This window comes from Ictidomys tridecemlineatus, chromosome 10 (assembly GCF_052094955.1).
Source record: "Ictidomys tridecemlineatus isolate mIctTri1 chromosome 10, mIctTri1.hap1, whole genome shotgun sequence".
Lineage (NCBI taxonomy): Eukaryota > Metazoa > Chordata > Mammalia > Rodentia > Sciuridae > Ictidomys > Ictidomys tridecemlineatus.
This window is the reverse complement of record NC_135486.1, coordinates 53714970-53737894: the sequence shown is the minus strand read 5'-3', so window position 1 is coordinate 53737894 and position 22925 is coordinate 53714970. Positions and strand designations below refer to the sequence as shown.

Below are 22925 nucleotides of genomic sequence, written 5' to 3'. Positions count from 1 at the left end.
AAAAGCCAAGACAGCTAGGTGCCATGAGGCTGTCTTGGCTCAGAAGGCTGAGGCAAAAGGATCATAAGTTTAAAACCAGTCTCATCAACTAGTGAAGCTCTAAGCAACTTAGCGAGATCTGTCTCAATATAAAGAATAAGAAAGCCTGGGATGTGGCTCAGGGGTTAAGCACCTCTGGATTCAATCCTCAGTATTAAAAAACAAACAAAAAACAAAAACAACAACAACAACAACAACAAAAAACAAGCCAAGATAGCAAGATAGTCAAAATAGAGAATGAAAAAAGAGAAAGACCCCCCCCCAAATGTATAAGATATAAATGTTCCCAGATATTAGCCAGAAATCAGGATCCTGAGCTCAGTGCAGGATCCAGTGCAGGACTTAGGACACTTAGGACCCTGCAACTGTTAACTCTTGTATCAGCTACCTTACCGCCCTTTCACAGCTCAGCTTTTTTTTTTTTTTTTTTGGTGGAAATTGAACTCCGGGCGTTGTGCATGCTAAGCATATATTCTACCAATGAGCTATACCAGCTTTCCCAGTTTAAGTTCTTAATTTTGAACCATAAAAGGTGCCAGGTCTGAGTGAAAGGGATATTTTTATGTAGACCTAAGACAAAATTTTGAAATGCCAAGTGCCTATTTAGTAGCTTTGTAAAGGTGCCCTAGTTGAGTGTTCTAGAAGGGGTGGCTGGATCTTCAGGTTCTTTTGAGGTTCCAAAAATAACATAAGTCATTTTAACATTGGTTCTGCTCTCATACCTTCCCACTGACCTCAAGTGAGCTAAGAAATTCATATTGCCTGCCCTCTGTCTTCTCCTAATTCTGCAGGTAGTAGTTGGTAGTCTAGTTTCTTTTATGAGATACTATTTTCTTTTTTGTGAGACTCTTTATAATAAAATGATACATTTCTCTAAACACACACTTTATAAACACGAACCATAAAAGAAAAAATTGATAATTGGACTTTATTAAAGTTAAGAACTTTGGTCTTCAAAAGGTACCATTAAAGAAACAAAAAGGAGTTGGCATGAAGGCACAGAGGCTGAGGCAGAAGAATCGTAAGTTCAAGGCCAGCCTGGGCAACTTAACCAGACCCTGTGGCAAACAAAAAAATAAAATAAAAAGGACTGGGGATGTGGTCCAGTGGTAGAGAGCCCCTCAGTTCAATCCCAGGTACTGCAAAAATAAATAAACAAATGCACAAAAGGTGGGGGGATAAAGAGAAAATATCTGTAATGCATATCTGACATATGACTTGCATCTATGTTACATAAAGAATGCTTAGAACTCAGCAATATGAAGGCAAACAACCAAAAATAGGCCCCAAAACTGAAAAATTACTTTGAGAAATTACTTGGAAGAAAATATACAAATGTCAAATCACACACACACACACACACACACACACACACACACGATGAACTGCACCCAGATCCTCTTGCCTCAGCCTCCCAAGTGGCTGGGATTCTATGCAGCAATAGAAAGAAGTAAATTTCTGACAGACCCAAGAACATGGATGTGTCTCAAAACCATTATGCTAAGTGAAGGAAGGTGGATGTAAGGGCATATAATGATTTCACTGATGTAAAATAAATTAATAGATAGTAACAAAAAGAAAATCAATGAATGGCAGGACCTAGGAGGAAAGGATGGACTGGAAAAGGTTACAAGCCGAAAAGTACAGTGGTCTCCCCTTATCTGATAGTTTCCCAGTATGCCGTTTCAGTTACCTGAGGCCAACCTGTGATCTAAAAATTACTAAATGGAAATGAAACAGAAATAAACAACCCGTAAGGTTTGAATTGTGCACCATTCTGCACACAGTGCCTGTGTTCAAGTAACCTTTACTTTCCCCAGTAATGCCCCCCACAAAAACAAAACAAAACAAAAAAGAAAAACACAAGAGTGTGATGCTGGCAATCTGGATAAGATAATCCATAAAGTGACTACTTTACGCAAAATGGTTAGAGTAAGATATCTGAGAGTTAGACTGCATCCACGTAACTTTTATTGTGGTATATTGTTAAAATTGTTCTATATTATTATTGTTACTGTCAGCCTCTTCTTATGACTAGTTTATAAATTAAACTTTATTATAGGTATGTATAGAAAAAACAGTTCATACGGGGTTTGGTACTGTCTATACGTCAGACATGCCTGGGGGGTTCCAGGCATCCCCTGTAGATCCTGGAAGGACTCACTTACAAAAAAGGGGGAACCACAGGTACAAAGGGTCACTATTACGCCCATGCAAAGAAGCTCAACATCAGTAATCATTAGGGAAATGCAAATCAAAACTATAAGATACTACTTCATATCCATGAGGATAACTATTATTCAAAACAACAAATGATGGTAGGGCCATAGAGAAAATGGAACCTTTGTGCACTGCTGATGGTTATGTAAAATGGGACAGCTGCCGTGGGAAACAGTCTGGATGTTCCTTTAAAAATGTATCACAGAATTACTCTATAATGCAGTTATCCACTTCTGCATATAAAACCAAAGGAACTGAAAGCAGAGACTCAAACAAATATCAGAAAACCAATGTTCACAGAAGCCCTAGTCACAATAGCTAAAAGGTAGAAATAATCCAAATACTATCTGTCAACAAATGGATAAATAAAATGTGATGTATACATACTTATTCAACCTCAAAAATGAAGTAATTTCTGATAAATACCACAATGATGAACTCTGAAGATATTATGCTAGTTGAAAGAAGCCAGACACAAAAGAACAGATATAATTCCACCTATATGAGATACCTAGAATAGTTAAAGTCATAGAGATAAAAGATAGAATTGTGGTTGCCAGAGGCTGGCACAAGGAATCGGGAGTGACTGTTGCATGGATTCAGAGTTCCCGTCAAAACGTCTGGAGATGGGTGGGAGTGGCGATTGTATGACAAAACACATATCCTAAAACTAAACTGTCTACTTAAAAATGGTTAAAATGGCAAGGGTCATGTTATGTATATTTTACCACAATTTAAAAAAATCAGTATAAATGTGAGTGCAGTGGCTTGGACCTATAGTTCCAACTAATAGGGAGGCTAACGCAGGAGGATTGCTTGAGCCCAAGAGTTCAGGATCAGTCTGGCCATCATACCAAGATCCCATCTCAAAACAAAACAGAATAATAATAAAAAAAAAAGACCCTAAATGTAACAGGGAGTCTTCTAAGAGTGATGGAAATATTCTGTGTCTTAATCGTGACTGTATGGTTTCATGGGTGTGTGAAACTGTCAAGACTCATCCAATTAAATAGATTCATTTAATTGTATAAAATTATTGCTCAATAAAGTTGATGAGGGGAAAAAAAGATACCAGCAAATTAGCAAGAATATAATTTACATCTCTCTTTCCTGCCTTCCCCCATTTCATCTTACCAAGCATACTAATTTTCTTTTATTTGGGAAGTAAGAAGAAAAGAAAGTGAAAAAAAAGGAAACTCGTTCATTCAATAAATAATTAAGGAAAATCAATTTCAACTGTTACTCTAGTAACAGTGTTACAGGTTTAGGATGAGAAAACTGAGGTTTGGCATGGTGAAGTAACTCATCTAGGGCACACAGAGTAAATGATGAAGCTCAGTTTGTCACCACCATCTGTGGCTGGAAGTCTTCACAGATGTGCATGGCTGAAACTTTCTTCCTGTGATTTCACCAGGCCTATAAACATCAGGGGAAATAATGACAGGTAAAGCCCTAAGAATTGTGCATGATCAGTCAAAATACCACTGAAAAATAGGCATTTCCATTCACACTCAAGGACCTCCTGCAAAACATTCCAAAACTTTTGTCTTTGGGAATTTCTCCTTCACTCAACAGTTTAATGCAGAGATTAAGAGTTCATGCTCCAGAGTCACACTGTAGTTCCCCTCCCTGGTGCTGCACCATATATGACCTCTTCTTATGTTTTTCTCAACTGCTAAATGGAGATTTTAACTGAATCTATCTCAAAGGACTTTTATGATGAAAAAAAATAAACAATGGATATAAGTAGAGTTATATGAAGAAAGGAAGGAAAGAAGAAAGGAAGGTGGGAAAGGAGGGAGGCAGGGAGAGAGGATGGACGGACAGGCAAGCAAAAGCTAGTTTTCTTAGGTAGTAGTTTGGATTCACAGATGTTTCCTTCCTTCCCTCCTCCCATCTTTTCTCCCTTCAAATACATTACTGTTCCTCAAATATAGTTGTTGAATTAAAAATGTATAATGGATACAGATGGCAAATAAGCATATGAAAAGACATTCCACATCATATGTCATCAGTGAAATGCAAATTAAAACAATGAGATACCATTACATGCCTATTAGAATGACCAAAATCCAGAACACTGAAAATACCAATGCTGGTGAGGACATGGGGCAACAGAAACTACTCCACTGCTGGTGACAATGCAAAATGATGTAACCACTTTGGAAGAGCTTAGTGGTTTCTAACATAACGAAATGTATTCTTTCCCTATGATTTAGCAGTTTCACTCATTGCTATTTACCTAAGAGTTGAAAACTCATTTCTACACAAAAAATCTGCATGTAAATGTTTATAGCAGCTTTATCCATAATTGCCAATACTCGGAAGCAACAAAGATGTTCTTCAGTAAGTGAACGGATAAGCAAACCATGATGCATCCAGACAAGGTAATATTACTCGATACTGAACATAAATGAGGTGTCAAGCTATGAAAAGACACAAAGGAATCTTAAATGCATATGACTAGGTGAAAGAAAACAATCTAAAACGCTATCCAACTATTATGATATTCTGGAAAAGATAAACTAGGGAGACAGTAGCAAGACTGTTGGTTACCAGAGATAATAGGGAAGAAGAGATGAACAGATGGAGTATAGATGATTTTGAGGGTAGTCAAACTACTGTATATGATACTATAATGGTGCATATATGTCAACATACATCTGTCTGACAGAATTTACAACACCAAGAGTGAATGCTAAGGTAAACTATAGACTTTGGGGGATTGATAGTAATATGTCAGTTCAGGTTCATCAATGGTAACAAATGTACCACTGGGGCGGGGGTGTTGATAATGGAGGAGGCTCTGCATGGACGGAGCAGATATGTCATATTTCTGTACCTTCTTTTCAATTTTGTTATGAACCCAAAACCTCTCAAAAAAGTCTTTTAAAAAACATGTATGATAAAATTATGAATGATGGATGCAAACCCCAGGCAGTAACCTGAAGCAATATATTATCTTATAAAATAATAAATGATTCATTTATCTTTGGCAGAATTGGGCCTTTTCCCTGCCTTTTTCTTTCCAGGGAAATAAAAATTTTACACTTTTTCAAACACTTGGAAGATTCCCTTTGAAAAATCAGAATGAGCAAGCTCAAGAAAGCCTTTTTATAGCCAAGTATAACAGCTGGCAGTCTGAAGGACTGTACAAAAACACTTCGCTATTCTACAGAACTTAAATTGTAGGAGCTCAGAAAAGCAAAACTATTATTATTAAAGAAATAATAAAAAATTGTTGGAAATTTTCAAAATTACATAATACCATGAAGGACTTTAAAGTATAATAAAAATAACGTATTGATTTTGCTTCTTACAGTTAACGAAAGTGTGTCTATTACCTACTCATATCTATATTGCTAACAAACTTCAAAATCACTAGTCAATGACAAAGGCACTGCATCCTTTGGGTTTGATGTTCTAGCCTTGTCAGATGGCATGCTTTTGCTAGGTTTTCTAAACCAGCAGCTTCTGGGATAATAAAATGCATGCACTTAGGGAAAAAAAAGAACTAAGTTTAAATGAATATAAATATTATATATTAATGGAATTTTAAATGAGAAGACATTAAAATCACATTGCTTTTAAAACTGTACAGAGGTTTGATCAACTGGAGGTGTTTCATCTCCCGCTACTCCACTGGCATAAGGATCATTTACTCACAGTTTATTAACAAGTCAGTTGAGCCAACCATTGCCACATCAAAGAATTGCATAGTTTTGAAAACAAGCTAAAAACTATGTATCTCAGAAGTTATCAGAAATTATCATACTTGAGGCTGAGGGATAGGTGGATTTAAGGGGGAGAAAAGTTCCTTTCCCTTAAAAAGTCCAAAACTTTTCTGAAAAGCTTTTTTTAAAAAATGGCAAATAAGATATAATTATTCTGTGGCATAATAATATTTCATTTTCTGGAACTCAATTAGGAGAACTAATGAAGAAGAAATGTGTTGCTTGCAGAAGCCAGCTTAAACTGGTAAGAGCCTAATTACTAGCAATGTTTGTTAAGCAAAATCCATTTATGTTGAAACAGAAGGCATTTAAACATTAATATGAAAGTTAAAATAGAATAGACAGTACAAACTACTTAAGTTGTAATTTCAAATTTGTCAGCGTTAACAAATAGAATCACTCCAGAGACCACTAAATATATTGCTTTAAACTAAAAAAGGTTATTTTTTTAAAAACATTACATATCTGACAAGAACTGCCAAATATAAGTATCTCATTTTAAACAGCTGATTTCAGAGTTCCATACATTTTCATGAGAGAATATTTCATGAAATTTTACCCTATCCTAATCATATCTTAATTCTGAGTGTTTTTCTTAATGATAAAAATGACATGGCATTCCCCAAGTAGTAAAATATCTTTCTTGATATCTGGAGATAAGGAAATAAGAAAAGGCAGTAAAGAGACACTGATTCTTGTTTCATTTTTAATACATTTCTAGTACATTTTTATGGTCCCTCAGTCATGACGATTCCTCCTTCAGGCATCATTTTTATTGAAAACATTTAGTTGCCTGTTATTTTTTCCTCATTTGCAGAAAGAGTCCTAAATCTGAGCTCTGATGTAAGCTCTCAGGCTCCCACAGAGACAGATATCCAGGACCCACTCTGTCTTCCTGGTATTTTGAGAGGTCAGGCAATCAAAACCTGGGGAAATGGTCACTCTTACCCACTGCTACTGAGACTACAGCTGGCGTACTGTACATATTGGCTGCCTACTCGGCATCCATTCCTTCTTTTTCACTGCTAACCAAATCCTGGTTTTATTGAGAGAAAAACACATTTAAAACTCTTTTAAATTCTAAATGATAAAATAATAGATCAAGAGAGTTGTAATAAGACGTATGAGTGGAGGTGAGTGGGTACCATATGAGTATTTCAACGAACATACATCAACTGGAAAAACATGCTGACATGCTCTTTGAAGACCAAATGTAGATGAGTACAGAGGCATATGCCTATAATCCTAGAGACTCAGGAGGCTGAGATGGGATGATTCAGTAATTTAACCAGACTCTGTCTCAAAATAAAAAATAAAAAAGTATGGGGGTGTAGCTCAGTGGTAAAACACCCCTGGGTTCAATCTCCACTACCCCAAAACACAAAAACAAAAATAAATCTAAATGTGGGGTATGGGAATTCTTTCACATCCAGTACAGTGGTTAAAAGTATTAAGTTTAACAAAATAAGCACTAATATGCAAAAACTGAGAAACAGTAGTATGAAGTGGACCCTTTGATTCATTTGCCATGAAATGAAAATAGACTTGATGGACTTGACAGACTGGCTCTATTATAAAGATGTGTACTGCCAGAGCAAGGGGCCCCGTGGCTCATAGTTTTCAAACCAGAAACTGAATTTCTGTTTTTCTTAATTGAGGGGAAAATAGGACATAATATTAAAATCTAAAAATCTGAATGAGGAAAATGTCTCAATGATAAAAATATTCACATTTTCAAAGGTGAAATAATCAATCATATTCCTAAGCATCATTAAAGTCATTAAAATGCCTAAATGATGCCAAATGTTCAATAAAGTTTCAGCAAATATTTGCTGAATGAAATAATGAACTAAGTCATGTTGAAAAAAATAGATTTTCCTAGTAGATTTATTTTTAGGAAGCAACATTAGATTTATTTTTAGGAAGCAACATATAATCAATAACTAAATATTTTAACTCAAAGTAAACAAGTAAAGCACATAGGCAATTTTCTAATTTAACTAAATTAGAAATTTTACAGTACAACATTATCACTGCTCCCATTCCCAAGCCAGCTTAATCACCTGTATCAACAGGCGACTGTGTCAGGAGGAACATAAGACCACTCTCAGTTTCAATGATTCACTAGGAAGACTCACAGGACTTGGCATATTAATCTCACTCATGACTACAGTTTATTACATTAAGAATAAGCAAAGTTAGCAGAGGGAAAAGGTGCATGGGGAGAAGTCTGGGGGAAACTAAGTGCATGTTTTCAAGTATCTTCTCCTAGTGGAATCACAGGAGGTACTTAATTCTTCTAGCAAGTGAGAACATGTGTGTGGAGTGCTGTCAACCAGGGATGCTTGTTAGAGACTCAGTGTTCAGGGTTTTTATTGGAGGCCAATCACATAGGCAGCCTCTGTTTAATTTTAGACTCCCAGAAAGACAGCACGTGAACCACATTGCTTATACAGTTTCGGCACAGTGAGCCACTTTTAAAGGTTAGTAGTGGAACCCTCCTGAAATCTAAGTTGCCAGATGCAGCCAAAGGCTGACACTGCAAGCAGGCATTCTCAAGGACAACAGCTTAGGCTCCCTATATTAACTTTTTGATGCACAGTGACCATTCGGGAAAACAAAGAATAATCTCCATTCCTACTCCTTCTGTCTCTCATCTCTTCAAGGCCAAATCCCATTGGTTTTGCTCCTTAATAAGGTGCATATATAACTCTCCCTCCATTCCCACCATCACCGCTGTAAGCCAGGCCTCTGTCATCTCTTATTTGAATCACAGCAATAGCTCCTATCTTGTCTCCCTGCCCATCCTCCAGTCCATCTGCTACAAGTTGCTGAAGGGTGGTTTCTCACTGCTCCCAATCTCCTGGCATAGCCTTTTTCTGATATGCCCAGTTAATTTCTCTCATTTCTCAATGCTTCCTCTTTTTTGCACTTTCTGTTCCGTCAAACTGAACTATCACATGCACTCTGCAGACGGCATCACGCTTTCTCATCTGTTTCTGCCCACTATAATGCCACTCACCCTCTCTACTTAAAATGCCTTTTGACTTTGCCTTCGTTAAAAAGTGTGGATCGGGGCTGGGGCTGGGGCTCAGTGTTAGAGTGCTTGCCTAGCACATCAGAGTCGCTGGGTTCGATCCTCAGTACCACATAAAAATAAATAAATAAAATAAAGGTATTGTGTCCAACTACAACTTAAGAAAAAAAAAGTATGGATCACTGTCATTTAGTTGAAGCATCAACTCAAACCATCCCAGAAACTCCCCCTCCCCCAGTCTGAATTAGGTATCTTAAGACCTCATACTTGGTCCTTTCTGTGGAATTCATTGCACTGCACCACATACTAACTGTATTCTTAAGGTATGGACTGGGTATCCTCAGGGTCCAGCACAGTAACTGACAAATTGTTCCAGTTTGATACTTATTTATTGACTGGATGAATGTCACACTTTTAGCAGGTTTAGTGTAGGCTGTCACAGCCTGTCATTGGTACACCAATCCAAATTCTGATTTTACTTTCCTAACCTCTTATGTTGATTATTTCACTTACACTTTATTTTTGTCTTTGCAAGTGTGTGGCAGTCATGTTTTTCAAAGCATTAATTCTTTTTGGATCATGGCAGGATAAATGGATAGGTAGGTAGGCAGGTAGATAACTTCCAAGAAATGAAAGCATTATTCCATTTCTCTGTTTCTCTCTCTTTCTTTTTTTTTTTTGGAATCCCAGTCCTGGAGGAATCCACACTGTTTTAATGCACAATGTAACAAAAGGAAATATTTCCTCTCTGGTTCTAAGCTCAGCACTATGCAATTCAGTGAACCTAAATAAAGGAACACATAGGTGTGCCCATGTTTTCTTCACAACTGCAATGAAGCTCAAAGAAGTGAGTCTAGTCCTGCACCTTGCTTTATCAGTCAATGTGCTACTGAAAAGCCATGTGTAGAATGAGTTATTTACAAATAAATTATTAAAAGGAACACAAGGACAAATCAATGAAGTAATTTTGAGGTGAACAGAGAAATCATGCCAAAATTTATTTATATGGTAATCCCAGATTTATGTGCTAAGGTAATTTTAGGTGGACTATTAGAACACCTTGCTCAGGTTCTACTATGTATAAACATACAATCCTCTTCATTTGTTTATCACCTCTAAATATAATTCAAGTTCACAACCAGACAGAAAAACCAAATTAATATTAAATATTGAAACAGTATTATCACAAATGCACACCAGATATTATTAGCATTTCAAATGTGAGAATGCTCTCAAAGCCCTGTTAATTCCTCCCCTGCACCCTGATTTTTGACGAACATTCCTTGACAACTTCCTGAATAATACACTATTCCCTGGGTGTTAGTGGATTTGCTTTAATTAAGGCAAAGTTCCTGCTCTCAGGGAACTTACTGCCTCCTTAAACAGTAAACTCTCTTTGTTCCTTTTCCCTTTTCTTCATTATTGCAGGATTATTTGCAGGCTAGGGATGAGGTTGAGTGGCAGAACTTGCCTAGCAGGCATAAAACCCAAATTCCAGGTCCAACATCTCACATACCCATGAAAAATGTTTATTAGACCTCAGACTTTCTTCTTCCTTAATCTTTTCATTTTATTTTTCTCCTTTATATCTGATTTTGTTTTATAAACTACCTGGCATGAGACAACTGTCATTAACTTGCTTTGTAACAGTTAAAACTCCTCACCATATAAATGTCTAAATTTAATACTAGCTCTTACTACTCTTTTGGATTACTAGATAAAAACTCCTTGTGAATTCATTACAGATTTAAAATTTTAAAGACTATTCAGTTCAATTATCTCAAGTATACAGTCATTCAAACTGGGTTACTAAAAGGTGGCTCAGAAACCCCCAAAATTAAAAAAAAAAAGACAGAAATTTTTAAGTTTAAAAAAGTTATAAAAGGTGGCTTGTGGATATCCTAAAAGGTTTAATTTTAATAAATTCACAAATTTATAATTAGTTTCTCAATAATTTGAGTATAAACAATACATTTTAGAAAGCATCTGAAAACTGTTCTTTCATGTGGGCTAGGAATTAGTCTTTTCATGTTTTTTACATAACTGTTTCTACTGTTGCTCAATTAAATCTGAGCTGAATTCTAAATTTACAAGCAAATACTTTCCAGAAAGTCTGATAGATCAATGTTTTAAAATACTTATTAACTGCTTAAAGCTTTCCTTTTTTTGTCATCTGTCCTGTTGAGTGTACTTCCCTTACTCACAGGTATTTACGCTAATTCATTAGCTCCCTCAGGGTGGGCAGGGCAGACTTCATCATCTTAAAGCACTGAGGCATAGCTTCCTGGGTCAGGGACAAATAAATCTTTCCGTATAATTACATGTTGCTTTATGTGCTGCTGTCTCCCTGCTGGGGAAAATGTTTAAATATTTAAGGTTTACTATCTGGTGTGATTGTGGTTTTATAATTAAAGTCTGGGATGGGAAGAGAGAGTGGCAGAATTCGGAACTTTATTTCAGTATAAATAGTCTTTCTTTCAACTAGCAAACTTTTGGAGTGAATAAAAGTTCTGATGAATGAAGAGCTGGGAGAGTCATTTTTAAATCAATATAACAGCCATATGAAGACAATAGAGTTGAATTAAGACAGAGTTAGAAGAACAAGAGAGACAGAGGATGTCATAAAGATCATAATTATCCTCAGTGATAAAATAATAGAAACTTTATTTCAATGTGGAAATGTATCAAACTCTAATATAATGTCTGTTTTTCACAAGTGTCCATATCTGTCTATACACAGACCATCAGTGGGGGAGAATGATTTTATTTTGTTCTTAATTGGAACAGTAATTTGAGTTGAGACTATCTGATTGGCAAGTAAGCCAAACATTCCCTCATCCACTCAGACTCCCCCTACTAGTCTCTTACCTCTTAACTCCTGGGCTAGAAGATTTTAAAAATTCAGTCAGAGTTTTATCACTCAGTGGTTTTTATCACTTGGTATGTCAGGATTTGTAGTTTTTTCCAACTCTAAATGTTTCTCTGCAGACTTGTGCCTCCTGGTACAAATAATAGAATAATAGACACTCCTCCACCCAGTAATGCTCTCCTGCAGCCCACAGCCCTGGAGCTTTCCAAGGAAAGTAAAGCTCAAAAACTTACTTATGACAACTTGCTCCTGGACATGAATCTAGCAAGAAAGATTATTTGCATTACACATATAATTGTATAAATGGCTTGAGTTAAATATATTCTATTATTTTGTTTGAATGCAAAACAGATGTGTAGCAGCAACCTGGAAGAGAAATCAGAACTCTGGGATGCACGCTACTGTATGTGCAATAGGCACACAGAGGTCTAGACCAAAGAGGCTCATGAGGCAGGAAAACCGCAGCTAATTACCAAGGCCACACACTCCAGCACCAAATGGGGATGGTGTTGCTGGAAGAGAACAAGTGGGCCTTAGCAAGACCCTATTTGGGTTGAACCAGAGACTGTGAGAAGGGTCCATCAGCATGAATCTGTGGTTTGCAACTGACTAGTCACTTCTCAACATAAGTGAATTCAATATGTGTGACTGTTTAGAAAAGCAATTAAGGATGGTTAAATCTTCCTCGGTTAATTAAGTGATTTTCATCTGGAGGTGTGGTTGGAGGAAGGAGCCTCCTGGAAACTGGGCTCAGAATGAAGTGTTTAGAGTGGAAAAAATCAGTTCCAGATGATTTTCGTTTATATGACTTGTGTTTAAATTAAGACTATTAAGTCTGGACAGTGGAAATTAAAATACAGGTCAGCAAAAAAAGAACACCCAAGTAGTAAAAAGGTTTCATTTCACAGTTGCTTTTACTAAAAGGGTATATATAATATGGTCCCCTCAATTCTACACTTTATACCTTTCTTCATAACAAAGCCTCTTCTGATAATATAGAAAGGAAAAATTAGACGTAACAAAACAAAATTATATGTCTGGTGATCAATGCAATACTCAGAAGGAGGATGTGACTGGCAAGCAACCAAAAAAGCTGCAGGAAGCATAAGAGGGTAAAGCCAGAGCATGGTGTACCAGCAACCTGCTACCAATCGAATCCCTAGCCACGGTGACCTCACCTCTACACAAAAGCACAATAACGTACATAAGTATATTATCAATAGTATTGCACTCCAAAATAATTTGTTACCATTACACTAACAACCACAATAAGAGGCTAGGGGTGAAATTCAGTGGTAGAGTGCTTACCTAATACCTGCAGAACTAGGAATTCCATCCCCAACACTACACACAGACAACAAAAAATAAGTACACTTCTCATTAGTCACAAACGAAGCACTTTCCTTAATATGGAATCTGGCTTTTTGGCAGGGCACTAGTTCTGCAGGTAAAACAGCCACATATTTGCAAAGTTATCAATTCAGAATTACCATTCACAGAGCAGGGAAAGGGTCCATGCCTTATCTTGATAGCCTCATCTGGAAAAGTAAAAATAAAGATGATCTCCCTTTCAAAACTTAAACTACCAAAAATCAATAGAGGAAAAAGAATCCCTGACAAGGTTCTGTTCACACAGAAGAAAAGGGTAGCTCTCACCTCAAATAAAATGGGGGAAGCCAACATTATTTGAAATATCTCCATTTTTCAGATATTACAACCAAGGCACAGAGATTATAAATAACTTGCCCATAGTTACACAGCTTGTTAGCCTGGTTTTGGACTCTATATTCTTCATCATGACCCTACAGCTATGTCCCCTCAGTCTGCCATGAAAAGGAAAGTTTTGAAATAGATGTCTACATCAAAATGTTTCATTCTGTAATAAAAGGAAACCAACTGTGAGATTTGTCAAAGGTATAAAAATTTTCTTCTGTGTATGGAAAGATTCACACCATATAACCTTCAACTCAACATTCATAGCCAACACATTTCACATAAAACAAAAAAACACCCTCATGATCATTATGCTCCTAAATTAGATTTTTAAAAACCTTGAGAGTAGGCCTATCTGAAGATGTTAATCAGCTAACTCATGATGCAGTGTATTTGTTCTTGACAATAAATCATGCTAAGCATTTAAGGCAAAAAATGTTGCCAGAAATTAAACATGCATTCCTACATGAATGCATTATTTTTATGATTATTTAATATTATTAAGTCAAACTAAAAAATACAATCCCAAATCAGGAAACAGAGCAGCATGAAAGAGACAGATAGCTTCTGTTTTCAGTTCCCCCAACTAATGACCATCCCATGCTGGGGATCCAACCCAGGGCCTTGCACATGCTAGACAAGCGCCCTACCACTGAGCTGCACCCACAGCCCAGCGTGCTGCTTTCACACATTGCTAGCTCCTTTGAACAAGTTTCAACATCTTCCACAGGCTAATTCCTGAAGCAGAGGCAGCAGCATTCTCTCACCACCCCAGTCACCTCCCAGGGCTAAACTCCCATTGAGGTTGACACAGGATAGAAAATGCTCTAATTCTTCCCCGGGAATGCTTAGGTGGGCAGGTGATTACATACAGCCTCTGAAGCCAACATTTCCCCCTGTGTACTATGTATAGCCCCTCCCCCACAGGAAGAAAAATGAGTCACAACAGGCCCCTGTCCTCACCCTCTCAGAAGCATGTCCATGGATGAGGTGGCCATCTTGTAGCCCTGCCCTTTTTAAAACCATCTTCAAGGCTGAGAGGCCTGGGGATTTGGAGTCACCAAAACTACCAAAGAGGCACACTAAACACTAATGGGGGCTGGGGGAGGGCTGGCAAATTCTATCCCACAGCAATAGCACTCTCTCTTTTCTTTACTCTCTCTCTCCTGAGGAATGAACTGATAACATCCCCCTTACCTCTTTATGGAAGGTGAAAAAAGACATCACAAATGAGTCTAATTCTCAAAGAAGGAGAAAAAGGGAACAATATCTAATACTGATCAGATCCAATTATACTTTCCCAATATTTAGCAAGAAATACATATGGGCATTTCTGTAGTGAACAAAAGAGACCTTAAAATGCGTCCATTTCAAAATAATATGCTTTTAGCTATTAGTTCTCTGACACATCTGTTATGGTTTAGATACAAGTTGTCACCCAAAAGCTTCTGTGTTAATGAGGAGTGTTCAGAGATGAAATAATTAGATTATAAGAATTGAAACCTTATCAGTTTGTCCATTAGTTTGAATGAACTAAGTGGATGGTAATTGTAGGCAGGTGGGACATGACTGGAAAAGGTGGGTCACAAGAGTTTGGCCTCCCTGCAGCACCTTCCCCACACCTTTCTCTCTCTCTTTCTCTCCCCCTCTCTCCTTCCCAGCTGACATGTCTTCAGTAGCTTCCTTCTGCTATGCTTTTCCACCATGATGTTCTGCCCCACCTCGGGCCCATCACAGACTAAATCTCTGAAACCATGAGCTAAAATAGTTTTCCTCCAAGTTGTTTTTGTTGGGTATTTTGGTCACAATAACAAGAAACTAACTAATACACACCATTAATTCCTATTTTGTCTTTAGAAAAATAACACCCAAAATGATGAAAAACTTCAGGTTAATATAACACCAAACGAGAATGCTCCTGGATTCCCTCCTGAAGTACCAATGATTGGTGCAAGGGGAGTACTCCTCACCAAGAGTTAAAGTCCTGATTCAGAGATCCGAAGGGGCACTAAATAGAAAGCAATAACAAAGTAAAGAGTTAGGATAAAGTGGGAAGGGAATGAACATATACAAATTCACATATGCAGAGTCCTAATAGTCATGAATCTGATTATGGAATTATTTTAATGCAATGTACCTTTTATTGCATTCAAATGCTCAGATTGAACAGAACAAGCTACTATGTTGTTAGATAATAAAACACACATAAAAAATTGTGTGTAATTGGTATATTTAAAACTGGTGTTTAAAAGCTATTTATCTTTTAGTTGGGAAAAATTTTCTTTAAAGTCATTAATTGGCAACCATAAATTTTAATTCTATGCTCAGCCTAATTATCACATATTTCAAATAAGTAGGCTCCAAAACAATGAGGCTTTACTGGTTCCATTAGGAATACAAGTTGAAGGATTTCCTAAGGAGATCACAATAGGATAAATTAACTCTATTAGTAGAAACACTGGAGTGTATGATATCAAATATAGTAGATCTGAATATAATGAACATAGAAAGATATTGAAGATATATAAGTATGTAAAAATAAGGATGCTGCCGATGTGTATACAATAAAATGCTAGTTATCAAAAACATTTCTGCTTTTCATGGTGCATGTGTGTGTGTGTGTGTGTGAGTCCTTATTTCTCTTCTCACAGGACAGGTATGAGAAGAGGAAATAAGGATTAAGAATAGTAATCAGAGGGAATTTTAGTTTTGTTTAAAATGATTTTTTATTTTTAAAAAAGTATGTCGATACATGTTTTTGCAATTAAAAACAATTTTTAAATTTCAGATTATTTTTATCCTACTGTAATTAATTACTAAGGATTGAAGAAGCCTAGTCCTTAGAGGTACTAGGAAAGTACTATGCCAGATGCTGTTAAAGGTCCTAAAACATGACACCATTCTTCTGCAACCTTATGAGCTCCATGCCTCAGGCACAATTTTCCAAGGAGAAATAAACTGTAATAAGTAACAAACTGATGTTAACTGAGGTTGCTAAGACCAGAGGGATATCTAAATAGAATCACACTAAATTAAGAAGTGGTCTGCAGCTCCAGAGCATTTACTTCTAACAGTACTTTTGAGTATTTTAGGCTAATTCAGAACAAGATGTGCTTTGAAAACTTAAAAAGAAGAAAAAATTATCTTTTCTTATTGCTTTGTCCAAAGGGACAAATAAACCTTGGGCTTGACTTGGGGTATAAAATTTGTACCTGATGAGCAAAGCGCTCTCTCTCTCTCTCTCTCTCTCTCTCTCTCTCTCTCTCCTGATCATCATGTCCTGAACTGCTTTCCACCACCACACTCTTCCTCCATGATGTTCTGCGTCATCTTAGGCCCAGAGCAATGGAGTCAGTTGTCTATGGACTGAGACCTCTAAATAAGAGCTCCAAATAAACGTTTCCTCCTCTAAAATTGTTCTTATTAGGTCTTTTGGTCACAGCAGCACCAAAGCTAACCAAAACAGGAGCACTATGCAAGTCCACATTCAAATGCTAGAGAACTTTGAGTATGAAGTCCAGGGATAATAGTACCAACATACACACACAAAAGCTGGGGTAGAGAGAAGTGAGCAAGAAAGCAAGCTTCCAATTCTTCCAATTTTTTTTCATTCTATACAGGCCCCCAGCCTATTAGATGGTGCCACCCACATTAGGATGGGTCTTCCTCACATGCCAGTTTTCTCTGGAAATACTCTCATAGACACACCCAGAAGTATACATTACCAATTCTCTAGGCATTCTTCAATCCAGTCATTTTGACATACAAATTACCCATCACAGTGCATTTTCTGTTTTTAAAGTCATTTCGGCTGAGCCAGAAGCTGTATGGCTATGCTAGCAGGGGAACTAATCTGGAATAGAAAACTTGCAGTTTCCTGGTTTGAAGAAAGTTAAGAGGAAAACTGCCAGTGAGAGTCAGGAGAGGAAACCCTGATCAACTCTGCCTGAACCTCTGGGCGATCCCTGAAATCTCAATCCACTTGGCAGGTGTCAAGCAGTCTAGCTCAGTCTAAAAGAACTGAAAACTTATTTCAGTTGCTGTTCAACTGTTAACAGGGGTAACAATTTGGGGCCATGTATCCAGCCAAGCTAATAGCCTGTTAGAGCAAACCAACTAACATCAATATTCTTCAGAGGAATAAAACTGAATCTCAACAGAATCTCAAAACCTGCAATTTAAAAATGTTCTGAATAAAATCCAAAATTATTAGACAAAAAGAGAAAAAGTTAATGGTTCTCAAGGAAAATTTTAAAAATCAAATCAATGGAGACTAACCCAAATGATCCAGATAATGCTATAACTAGATAAAGATGTTATCAATCAGCTTATTACTATGCCTAAGAAAGGAAAGAGAAATATACTTACAGCAAATGAATGAATAGGAAAAAAATCATGTATTTAAAAAATGAACATAAAGAGCCCCAGTTGAAAATTTTAAATTTTAAACTAAATCTCTAATATCTGTATTTTAAAAAACTGTAGGATAGTTTAACATAATATTAGAAATAACAGAAAAAGTTAGTGAAATAATCTAATCTTATAGATCATAGATAATAAGACTAAAAATTGTAAATAGCCTCAAGAATAATATCAGAAAGTATAGCATATATGTAAATGAAGTCCCAGAAAGAGATAAGGGGACAGGAAAAAAAAAACCCGACTTGGATATCTTTGGTACAACTGTTATTTTGCCTGTCACAGGGATGTTTCACTGTCTTATGGCCTTCATAGTTTCTGAGGAAAACTCACTACTATTTTTTATCATTGCTTCTCTGGATGGATGGATAGATAGATAGATAGATAGATAGATAGATAGATAGATAGATAGATAGATAGATGATTGTTTCTGACTGCTTAAGATGTTTAAAGTATGACAATTACATATGATATGCTCTCCACCAGATTAGACAGGGCAGAGTGGGGAGAAGGGAGTGTAGATAGGAATCAGAAAGACAGTAGAATAAATTGGACATAACTTTCCTATGTTCATAAATGAATACATGACCAATGTAACTCCATGTACAACCACAAAATGGGAAGTTATAGTCCCTGTATGTATAATATGTCAAAATATATTCTACTGTCATGTATAACTAAAAAGTATTCAAACACCTAACTTTAAGAAAACAAATAATCCGTTCAATCAGTGGTTAAGGAACTGAACAGACACTTCATAGAAGAATAAATACAATCCATCAACAAATACATGAAAAAATGTTCAACTTCTCTAGCAATCAGAGAAATGCAAATCCAAACCACTCTAATATTTCATCTCACTCTAGTCAGAATAACAATTATCAAGAATACAAGCAATAATAAATGCTGGCAAGGATGTGGGGGAAAAGGAACAGTCATATATTGCTGGTGGAACTGCAAATTGTTGCAACCACTCTGGAAAGCAGTGTGAATATTCTTCAGAAAACTTGGAATGGAACCACCATTTGACCCAGCTATCCCCACTCCTCAGTTTAGATCAAAAAGACTTAAAATCAGCATACTACAGTGATGCAGTCACATCAATGTTTATAGCAGCTCAATTCATAATATCTAAACTATGGAACCAACCTAGATGCCCCTCAACAGATGAATGGATAAAGAAAATGTGGTATATATACACAATGAAATATTACTCAGCTTTAAAGAAGAATGAAATTATAGTATTTATATGTAAATGGATGGAGCTGGAGAATATCACACTAAGCCAAACCCCCAAAACCAAACACCGAATGTTTTCTCTGATAAGTGGATACTGATCCATAAGGGGCAGCGTGGGGTGGGGTGTGTAGGGAAGAGTAGAGGAATTTTGGATTGGGCAGAGGGGAGGGGGGTGGGAAGGATGGTGAAATGAAACAGACATTATTACCCTATGTACACGTATGAATACACAACTGGTTTGACTCTGTACCATATACAGCCAGAGGAATGAAAAATTACGCTCTATCTGTGTACAATGTGTAAAAATGCATTGTGCTCTAATGTATAACTAACTGAAACAAATTTTTTTAAAAAGTAAGAAAAAAACCTGGGTGTTAATCATTTGATCTTAACTTGGGGTTTCTCTTTGATTATCCAGCTGGTCCTAATATTATCACAAATATCCTTGTAAGTGGAATAAATAAATGAAAGAAGCAAGAGATGACAGGGACATTGCTGGGTCTGAAGGTGGAAGGATGAGGTCATACATCACAAAGTTGGGGCAGCCTTTAGAAGGTAGAAAAGGCAATAAAAGGGTTTGGGGGGGAATAGACGATCAATGGATTAGACAAAGGGGAATGATGGGAAGGGAGGGGGATGGGATTAGGAAAGACAGTAGAATGAATCAGACATAGACCACCAGTGAGACTCCACATCATGTACAACCCTAAGAATGGGATCCTACTTAGGATGCTATACCCCATGTATGTATAATATGTCAAAATATATTCTACTGTCCTGTGTATCTAAAAAGAATAAATTTCTTTTCTTTTCTTTTAATGCAACAAAACAGATCCTCCCTTAAAGTCTCTACAAGGAGCAGAGCTCTGTTTACACCCTGATTTTAGCCCAGGGACTCATTTTGGACTTCTGAAAAATTCTCAAATTATAAGAATCATTAGTCCAATGGTATGTCACTAAGTTTCTGGTAATTTCTTAATCAGCTTTAGGAAGCTAAAAGTGAAAGAGTGCAATCTAACAGGGGAGCTGCAGAGAGCAATAATTTCCAAAGCAGCAGGGAAGAGGAACAAACTGTACCTGGGTCTAGCTAATTCGCCGAGCCTGAGACTGACCAAATTCAGGCCCTCCAGTCTATACTCATACACAATGAAAGAATAATTTAAAATAAGAAGAAAAGGAGAGGCTAGAAAACGTATCGATTCTTTGCTGTAATAAGAATAACTATCATCTAGTAGTCATAAAATAGTATAAAATAACCAGTGGCCTGAAAGAAGAAAGATTTTTTTAGTGTGGCAAAAATTAATGCATAATTGCTTTTGCCAATTTTCCTGTGTTCCTTTCCCACTCTGGTGACATTCTTATTTTAAAAATGAAAAGAACGGCTTATCAAATGAAAAGAGACCTATTATCTTCTTTTCTTGAAAGTTTCAAAATTAGTTCAAATAAAAAACTTATTAATAGTAAGACTCAACATCTGATTATTGATGTTTGGTCAAGTACATTTTAGTAGCTTCTTTTAAAGTGTCCTTCATAAAACAAGCAGAACACACACATAAATACACATACAAACAAACACAATTTTGCCAAGGATTTGAAGCAATGTTAGTTTTCTTACTGCAAAACACCTGGGGCAACTCTTATCTGAGACATTCTAAGATTACACTATCCTCAAACAGTCCTTATTGTACTATTGTTACACTAATTTCACTCTTAGAAAACTTAAGGGGAAAAAGGGTTAAACAGATGGAGGACTTTGGTATAGACTAAGTTTCTGTACAAGGGCCCAACAGACTGAACCAAAAATAGAATTATTCATGCTAAAGTTCCAGACTACCCTACCAGAACAGGCAATATATCTGGCCTTCTGAGAAATAAAGAGAGAGATGACAGACAGATCCCCCAAAGAGGTCAGTATTAGCCAGCATGTTAAAGAAGTCCCTTTCTTCTTTATCTCTACAAGGAAAATAACTTAGCAATGACTAATCCACTTTTGTTCTATTTTTGCTTCTTCAGCCCTTTTCATCCTGTAAAGCCCACCTCTTGTGCTCAGCTCATCAGAGTAGCTTTTGTAAATTTTTAGTTGAGATGTTCTCCAATGCATGAAGTACAAATAAAAGCCAATTATATCATGAAACCAAAGTTGTTGACAAATTTTTTAACAAAATGAATGATGTTAATGTGTCAAATATCACATTGGGCCCAGATATCCCCAATTCCCAGTGTTCCCCAGGACAATCATAGCTATTTCCATCATGAGTGACCTATGTCATTAACAGACCAGACACTGTCTTTTCACAATGTCAGATTTTATTGAATAACAATAAATTCATAAGCTACATCATTTTATCAATTTTATTTATTTATTTTTTTTTCATTTTATCAATTTTAAATCACCAAAATAATCATGGTTCACTTGGTGTCATAACTGAGGCAGTCACAAGTTAATTCATTTCATTCTAATGTCTAATATTTATAACCCTCAAATCACACATTATATTTCACACAACAATATATGTTACAAAAAGTCTGCAAAATGATTAAGGAGAACACAGAACTTCAAGGGGTCTTGCCAAGAGCAAAGGCAGAAGCAGATACAAATACACAAGTTACTGCAGGTGATCAGAGAAAACTATGAACCAGCCAGCTACAGAGAAACTTGTTCAGAGAGGTGTTCAGGGCATAGAACATGTTCTAAGTGAGGGTCTGGATGGCAGGTAATTTCTAAGTGGGCCATGTCAAGCACAGAGACAAAACTGAGCTGAAGCCCTGGGTACAGAGTCAAGAGTTCATCACCTGTTAACCTCAACGAATTCATCATTGACAGGCTGGTGTGTGTCACTATACCATTGTCTTCCCCCCTCCCCCCCCCTTGATGCCTTATTTATTTATTTATAGATATTTTTATATATGACAGCAGAATGCATTACAATTCATATTACACATATAGAGCACATTTTTCATATCTCTGGTTGTATATAAAGTATATTCACACCAATTCATATCTTCATACATGTACTTTGGATAATGACGTTCATCACATTCCACCATAATTTCTAACCCCTTGCCCCCATTCCTGTCCCACCACTCTGCCCTATCTAGAGTTCGTCTATTCCTCTCACGCTTTCCCTCCTTATCCCACTATGAATCAGCCTCCTTATATCAGAGAAAACATTTGGCATTTGTTTTTTGGGATTGGCTAACTTCACTTAGCATTATCTTCTCCAACACCATCCATTTACCTACAAATGCCATGATTTTATTCTCTTTTATTACTGAGTAATATTCCATTGTGTATATATGCCACATTTTTTTTATCCATTCAAAACTCAACTCAAAGTGGATCAAGGACCTAGATATTAAACCAGAGACCCTGCGTCTAATAGAGGAAAAAGTAGGCCCTAATCTTCATCATGTGGAATAGGCCTCAACTTCCTTAATAAAACTCCTATAGCACAAGAATTAAAATAAAGTATCAATAAATGGGATGGATTCAAACTAAAAAGTTTCTTCTCAGCAAAATAAACAATCTGTGAGGTGAATAGAGAGCCTTCAGCTTAGGAGCCAAGTTTAACCCCTCACACATCAGATAAAGCACTAATCTCTAGGGTATATATAAAGAACTGAAAAAGCTAAACACACACACACAAAAAAAACA

At 36.6% G+C, this 22925-nt stretch overlaps 1 protein-coding gene across 12 annotated transcripts in view; it reads right to left on the bottom strand.

The window, feature by feature from the left end:
- Positions 1-22925, bottom strand: part of Smyd3 (SET and MYND domain containing 3) — a 683600-nt gene that overhangs the window by 254309 nt on the left and 406366 nt on the right. The gene's annotated exons all lie outside the window — the stretch shown is intronic.